The sequence below is a fragment of the Trichomycterus rosablanca genome, chromosome 10 (genome assembly GCF_030014385.1).
Source record: "Trichomycterus rosablanca isolate fTriRos1 chromosome 10, fTriRos1.hap1, whole genome shotgun sequence".
NCBI lineage: Eukaryota > Metazoa > Chordata > Actinopteri > Siluriformes > Trichomycteridae > Trichomycterus > Trichomycterus rosablanca.
In genome coordinates, this window is record NC_085997.1 from 8332830 (window position 1) to 8340776 (window position 7947).

At 40.7% G+C, this 7947-nt stretch overlaps 3 non-coding genes across 3 annotated transcripts; 1 reads left to right on the plus strand and 2 right to left on the minus strand.

Annotated features, from left to right (window-relative positions):
* Nucleotides 1-1072: 1072 nt before the first annotated feature.
* Nucleotides 1073-1154, plus strand: trnal-aag (transfer RNA leucine (anticodon AAG)). Its single transcript has one exon. It is a non-coding gene; the product is annotated as a tRNA-Leu (tRNA).
* Nucleotides 1155-6446: 5292 nt separating this feature from the next.
* trnah-gug (transfer RNA histidin (anticodon GUG)) lies at nt 6447-6518 on the minus strand. The gene has a single exon. It is a non-coding gene; the product is annotated as a tRNA-His (tRNA).
* Nucleotides 6519-6698: 180 nt separating this feature from the next.
* On the minus strand, nt 6699-6771 carry trnar-acg (transfer RNA arginine (anticodon ACG)). Its single transcript has one exon. It is a non-coding gene; the product is annotated as a tRNA-Arg (tRNA).
* Nucleotides 6772-7947: the final 1176 nt, after the last annotated feature.

Here is a 7947-nt window from a genome sequence, read left to right on the forward strand (position 1 = left end):
ATGCTTTATACAAATTTACATCTTTAACCCTCTACCATACATAATAATGTGAAAAGATTTGTTTCAAGATTGTTTCAAAGCTATTGCATGTTTGTCAATTAAAAAAATTAATAAAGGTCTTTAAACTAAACGATGAACGAAAATAGAGCATAAACTGACCTCATTTTTGACGCAGCATTTCAGTGAGCAATGACGAATCGAGTTTAAATGATCATAATGTTTCTACATTGGAGAATGCGGGCATCGATCCCGCTACCTCTCGCACGCAAAGCGAGCACTCTACCAATTGAGCTAATTCCCTGTATAAAGAACTCTCCTTTACCCTTTGTAAATTGTAATTTACTAACAGTAAATTGTAATGTACTACTCACGTTTATCGCAGCCTTTAGGATGAACTGAACCAAATCGTAACTTTGTACCACTGACAGACTGACTTAAGGGTTGATGCTGCTTTATGTAAGGGCCAAAATAGTGCAGGATATACCAACTGTTTACTGCAGTGCAATAACAAAGCAGCTCTGTGAAGCAAGAACTGAAATTATGATGCATGTAATTCAACATATAATATGTAGGTATTAATATCTAAAACTCAGTGCATTATTAGGCTGCACATAAATATACTGTAGATTTAAACAGTCCTATATTTACTACAGTCTGTTTAAAACAGATAGTTGGTGTGGAGAACATGTTACACATGCAGTGCGCAATTATTTCAAGCTTATCAAGTACATGCAATTTTACATAGAAATATTTCACAAAGTACAAATTCTTCATCATTCTAAACAAAGCATGTAGTACGGGACATTACCGCTCACCTAATGCAGTAAGAAGCAACTCACCCAAACAGGGACTTGAACCCTGGACCCTCAGATTAAAAGTCTGATGCTCTACCGACTGAGCTACCCGGGCTCCTACTGTCTCTTTGACTTTCATTTAAAAACCAGTCTGAAGAAGAAAGTTCATCACCAACTCATGATGTTTACCAGTTTGGTGTGGCGATTTGACTTCTATTGGAAAATGCAGGTAGAAATTGCATACATAGTTGCTTGTTTTAATCTACCCCTTAACCAGTGGTAGCGTGGCCGAGCGGTCTAAGGCGCTGGATTAAGGCTCCAGTCTCTTCGGGGGCGTGGGTTCGAATCCCACCGCTGCCAACTCATGTTTTTCAACGCCAGCTCCATGTTTACCCACCCAATGCAACGTATACTCAATCACAATCCCAAGTGTGGCACACGCGATTGGCCCTTTTCGACCCACAACCTTTCTTAACTTTTTTTTTTATGTAACATGAAACAGTTCGACCACACTGTGCACACAAACCTTAACTTGGTGTACCTTTGTATCGTTGCTGTTATCTCTAGCATCACTCCGACTACATGCAACTATGATATAATAAGAAGCATAATAAAAAAACACCTGTACTCACCCAATAACTGTGTTTATAACTAAAATGGAAAGCAGACACTGTGAAAACAGCATACGTTCTAAAGCCAATGAGCTTTTAAACAAGCTCAAACACACCGATGCACCACGGAGTCTTAAATTAAGCATACAGCACGATGGTTTAGCAGAAGAAATGTTGTAAGAAAGGAAGCCCTTAAATACTGACCGTCTTGTTGCTCTGCTTGCAAGCTTACTGTAACAAAAGAACGGTCGTGTATCTGATGGGTTAAGATTAGTCGCTACTCCAACAGTTCTTCGCTGTGGCTGGTTAAATGCTGGAAATTACCGCTTACCTAATGCAGTAAGAAGCAACTCACCCGAACAGGGACTTGAACCCTGGACCCTCATATTAAAAGTCTGATGCTCTACCGACTGAGCTATCCAGGCTCTGCAACCTGCTTTAATCCCCACAAGGATGTGACTTAAATTACAAACTTTAACATATGTTGTCCTGTAGAACTTCAATTATTATAAAATGTTTTTATTTCTGTTTCGGCTCTGTTGAAGGTGATTATATAAAGTTTTAGGTGAAGTATGTTGCTGCTTACACACACAAAAAAAACATCTCAGGAGGAGAATTTAGCAGGTAGATCACAAACAGATTCCTTTCTTTCACCTTTTTCCTTTTTTCCTGTATCAATTGCACGATTGTTTTCCAGTCCTTAAATGTTATGTGCATTTATATGTGGCAAGAGAAAAAAATCCATAAAAATCAAATTGAGTTAGCAAAGAACCTTGAATTATACTAAAGGGTTCTTCAAGTAGAAACAGTTCTACCAAAACACAAAAAACCCTTAAGACTTCTTAGTCTTAGTTTTTTATTATTTCAAATGCCATTAATAATTTATAATCACTGATTTGTGAGATATCAGCAGTAGTAGATCATGTTTAACTGGTTTAATATTGTTTAAGCGCTGATTATCGGCTGTTTTTCGTGAGTATGTTGGGCGGTTTTCCATGCATTTTGACGGACTTTAAAATGCGCAATCTGGCAACCGTGGCTGAAGCGTTCATTCATATTTTGGAGCGATGTATGTTTGTATGCTAGAATATAAATAACATCTTTTACAAACTGCTGTCTATTTACATTGACATTTTCTCTTCTGTCTAAACATTTTTGGAATTGGGTTTGTAAAAGTAAGCGATACTGTGGATAATATATTTAATGAGCTGAACTAACTGAGAGAAGCGCTAACGGTGGTGGAAGAGTCTAAAAGGGTTTGGAACATAGTCGTATCATCATAGCAGTACAACACAGTTTTGTCCGTAGCATCCGAAAATATCCAGAAGCTAATATACAAAAAACGTTTATTTTAATAAACTTACCTTGTTGAAAAAAGTATGACCACAATTTCTAAACAAACACAGTATCCGCTGCTGCAGTCTCTACACCAGGGGTTCCCAAATAATTCCTTATAAGGGGCCAAAGTTTTATCTCAGTGAAGGGCCACGGGCCAAAACTAAAACGTTATGTTATTGTACTGAAAGCTGGGTGATATTGCAAAAAAAAAAAAAAAAAAAGATTCCGATTGCGTTTTTTTTTGGTTTTGTATAATGCAATAAAAAAAAAGACTTAGATTTATTTTCTTTTTTTCTTGCATTTTAATTTAAAAGACTGCAGAAGTGTAAAAATGTATCAGTATCTACACTGGGGGGGACATTGAGTAAGCACTCAGCTCAGCTTTCATTCTGTCCTCTTGTTATTGGGGGGTGGATGGAGGGGGCACGGTCTGCTTCTAACCATATGGACTACAATTCCCCTGCTCCCACGGACTGTCACGTGACTATCACATGTTCCCGGTCAGCCAATCCTGATCGGTCCTCACGCTTGGGAGTTTTGATTCAGTTCAGCTGTGTTCGATTCCATGAATCTTAATGAAACTCTTCTGTTCGTGAGTCTCGTTGTGAAGTTTTGCTGATCGTGTTTGCGCTCCTTATTTCTGAATCTAACTCTGTCTGGTTTTGTACACTGTTTCGCCCTTTTGATATTAAACTTTCCCCGATTTATATATTCCGTGAGCGTCTGGTCAGTTTCTGCCTCGGGATATTTTAATCGCGATTGTCACATTTCTAACATTGTGTGATAACGTTCATTCGAATTAACCGAATTTATCGTGAAAATCGCCCAGCCCTAATTTTAATATTGCATTAAATTTAAATATATCACGTTTTTTATTGTTAAATAAAACATTACTGTCTATTCTAATTAACAGTGCTTTTATTGATTTCAACGGATGATAATGTTTCTTTTAGGAGCAGAAATATTTGAACAAATGTAAATTTGTAAAGAAAAACATGCAAAGCAAAATATTCTTTTTCACCTTTCTTTCCTCCCCACTGTACTTTGAGAACAGATGTGCATGTTTTGTTTCGTAATGCTGCCGGATCTTGTACTCTTAGCACAGCCACTCTATCCGCAGATGAGGCAAACTGCGGTTTAATCTATTTCAGTGAAATAATATTCAAGCTGCCAACTGTTTTTAAATGTTGGTTTATCCGTATGCCACTGCCTCATACGCTCCATGATTAACAGCTCACTCGTGTCATCATAGATTACTTGATGTCTGCTGACAGGAGCTCCACAGCGCCCCCCTCTCCTATCCACTGTCTCATGTAAAATTGTGGTCAGCTAATGAATTGCAGCTAGCGTTATCGGCAGTTCAACACCTGCTGAAAGAAATTCCCAGCTACTGACAAAAGTAGGTGCTACTTTGATCTAGTGAGGCGGGCCAAAAAAAAATAGACGGCGGGCCAAGTTTGGCCCGCGGGCCCCAAATTGGGCAGCCCTGCTCTACACAAACTTATCTGCACTGAAATCGCAAGGACACATTTTATGGATATTACGGTAATGCACTGAGAACTCGTCCTACAGTCATGCAAGCACATACAGCAGTGTGTGAGTTTACACTAACCAGCCATAACATTAAAACCACCTCCTTGTTTCTACACTCACTGTCTATTTTATCAGCTCCACTCACCATATAGAAGCACTTTGTAGTTCTACAATTACTGACTCTAGACTGCTCACTCTGTTCTTCAATGGTCAGGACCCCCACAGGACCACCACAGAGCAGGTATTATTTAAATAGTGGATGATTCTCAGCACTGAGAATCAGGGCAGTGGTTCATTATTCCTGGTTCAATCGATTAGGACTCCCATGAAGTCACCCAAATGTCAAAGCATCCCCACACAATCACACTGCCACCACCTGGTGGTATGATGGATGTTCTTATTGTTTCTTATTATGGAATACATTCATTCATTCACTGCCTGTTTTATCCTGGTAATGATCACTGTGAGTCTTTTTTTCCAAAAAAAACTTCAAAAAGTAAATAAAAAAGATAACAATAATATCATTTCAGTTATATCAATAGCAGCGATCAAACTAAGAAATAAAACTCTGATGAATTTTAATATTGTAGCATTATAAGTTCATGTGTTTCTGTCAAAACAAAACAAAAAAGGTATGTAAATAAAACTGTTTAAGAGTAAATAGGGCGTTAATGACATTGTAACACTGACAGACTGGCCTAAAGATTAATGCTGCAACGAATTTCACCTTAATTTTATCATTTCAGATTCCGAGTTGCTGCCAAATGATCATAATGTTTCTGCACTGGAGAATGCAGGCATCGATCCCACTACCTCTCGCATGCTAAGCGAGCACTCTACAATTTGAGTTAATTCCCCTTACGAAAACCCCACCTTTGCTAATGTACTAACAGAGTGTTGATGCTGCATTATAAAGTCAGGGTGCAAGTGTTTAAGCTCAGACTCAGCTTTATAGTCATTCTATTATATAATACAATATTAACTGTATTCATATTATTCAATCTTGTGGACGATTGAATAGCCTAAAACAAGCACAAACCGGGTTTGAGTTCGTAACAAATAATCCAGTCAGTTAAAAAGCCAACAAGAAGGCTGTACCTAATACACTCATACCAGAGAAAACACACCCTAACACGCTAGTGCCGTTACAGTGCTAAGAATGGTCCACACAAAAATCATTATTTGGTCAGTTGGAGATCTCATATGGGGCTCCCTTTCTATTGATATATGATTTACAGCCTAGTGACAAAGTGTACAGTGCAGAGACTGCGAGCTGAACGACTGCTTGGCCATCCTGACTTGCTTCACGTTACCAATGCCAATTTTCCTCAACACCCCCACATGTCCTAATATTTGAACTGCAAGCTGCTTGAGCTACAGCAACAAGGCGCCGAGGAACTAATACACAGAGTTTTGCTCGAGTCCAATCATAAAGGCCAATTACCATAGCAGAAGTCGAAAACCTGGGTAAAAATCAGGAATCCTGACCACTAGACCATATGGGAAACTGCAAGGCTCAGCACCGGCTGACGCCAGAATCAGCCACTTCATTCTGCTCTGCCAAGTCTTTGTCACCTTGACAAGACCTGCATTGTTGGATCTGGGGTACAGAGAGCCATACACAAGGAGTTAGAGAGACAAAAAAAGAGAGAGAATAGAAACCTTCGAAGCACGGCATACGGAAAGACAGTGCCGTGACTTGGATTCGAACAGGGGTTGCTGCGGCCACAACACAGAGTACTAACCACTATACGATCACGGCTTCCCAGCAGTCTGCCACTGGTGGCTCATGTCGGCTGCCCCCTGATAGACTGCAGTCATAGTTCCAACAGAAAAAGCTGCTTGAGCTACAGCAGCAAGGCGCAAAGGAAGTAATGGGCAAAGTTTTGCTCAAGTCCAATCATAGAAGGCAATTCCCATACTGGGAGTCAAACCCGGGCCACCTGGGTGAAAACCAGGAATCCTGACCACTACACCATATGGGAAACTGCAAGGCTCAGTATCGGCTGGTGCCAGCATCAGCCACTTATTTCCGCTCTGCCAAGTCTTTGTCACCTTGACAAGACCTGCATTGTTGGATCTGGGGTACAGAGAACCATACACAAGGAGTTAGAGAGACAAAAAAAGAGAGAGAATAGAAACCTTCGAAGCACGGCATACGAAAAGACAGTGCCGTGACCCGGATTCGAACCGGGGTTGCTGCGGCCACAACACAGAGTACTAACCACTATACGATCACGGCTTCCCAGCAGTCTGGTGGCTCATGTCAGCTGCTCCCTGATAGACTGCAGTCATAGTTCCAACAGCATCAGCCACTTCTTTGCGCTCTGACAAGTCTTTTTCACTTTGACAAGACCTGCATTGTTGGATGCATTGTTGGTGCTCCATACACAAGGAGTTAGAGAGACAAAAAAAAGATAACCGAGCCAGCCAGGAGTCGAACCTAGAATCTTCTGATCCGTAGTCAGACGCGTTATCCATTGCGCCACTGGCCCACGTTTGACTATGGTTCTGACTTTCCTGAAGCTCCAGCCTCATTTCGGTCTCTTGCCCGAGGAGAGAATAGAAACCTTCGAAGCACGGCATACAAAAAGACAATGCCGTGACTTGGATTCCAACCGGGGTTGCTGCGGCCACAACGCAGAGTACTAACCATTATATGAGCATGGCTTTCCAGCCGTCAGCTACCACTCCCTGATAGACTGCAGTCATAGTTCCAACAGAACAAGCTGCTTGAGCTAGAGCAACATGAAATGAGGAACTAACAGGCAAACAACAAGTACAAACAGGGTTTGAGTTCTTAAAAAATAATAAATAATCTTAATAAATAATCCAGTCAGTTAAAAAGCCAACAAGAAGGCTGTACCCAATACACTTATACCAGAGAAAACACACCCTAACATGCTAGTGCCGTTACAGTGCTAACAATGGTCCACCCAAAAAACATTATTTGGTCAGTTGGAGTGCTCATATGTGGCTCCCTTTCTATTGATATATGGTTTACAGCCTAGTGACAAAGTGTACAGTGCAGCAAATGGGTTACAGTCAGTACATTTACTATACATAATACACATAATAATGTGAAAAGTTCGTACAAATATTAGTCCGTGTGGGGCGAGGATGGTGTCGATGGTACCCAAGCTAGTCAGGATGCAGTCTAACTCGCTGCGTTCAGGTCACAGTCTCTCATTGAGGTGTGGGTTTAAATCCCACTTCTGACTGCTAGTGCTTTATACATACTTATGTCTTTAACCCTCTAACATACATTATAATGTGAAAAGATTCAGCAGTTCGTACAAATCTTTGGCCATGTGGGGGTGTTGAGGAAAATTGGCTTTAGTAATGCATATTCAGGTCAGGATGGCCGAGCGGTCTAAGGCGCTGCGTTCAGGTCGCAGTCTCCCCTGGAGGCGTGTTTTTGAATCCCACTTCTGACAGCTCATGCTTTATACAAATCTACTTCTTTAGAGGACACAGTCATCAGGGAATACAGTTTTCATCAAAGGGTGAACATGGTCAATGCTGAGGTAGGTGGTACGTGTCAAAGTAACATCCACATGGATGCCAGGACCCAGGCTTTTGATCACTGAAAATGTGAGAAACTGAATCATGTATTCATCCTGATCTTGTTTTGTTTATTGTTGCAGCTCTGCTGGAGGGTCATTTTTTTG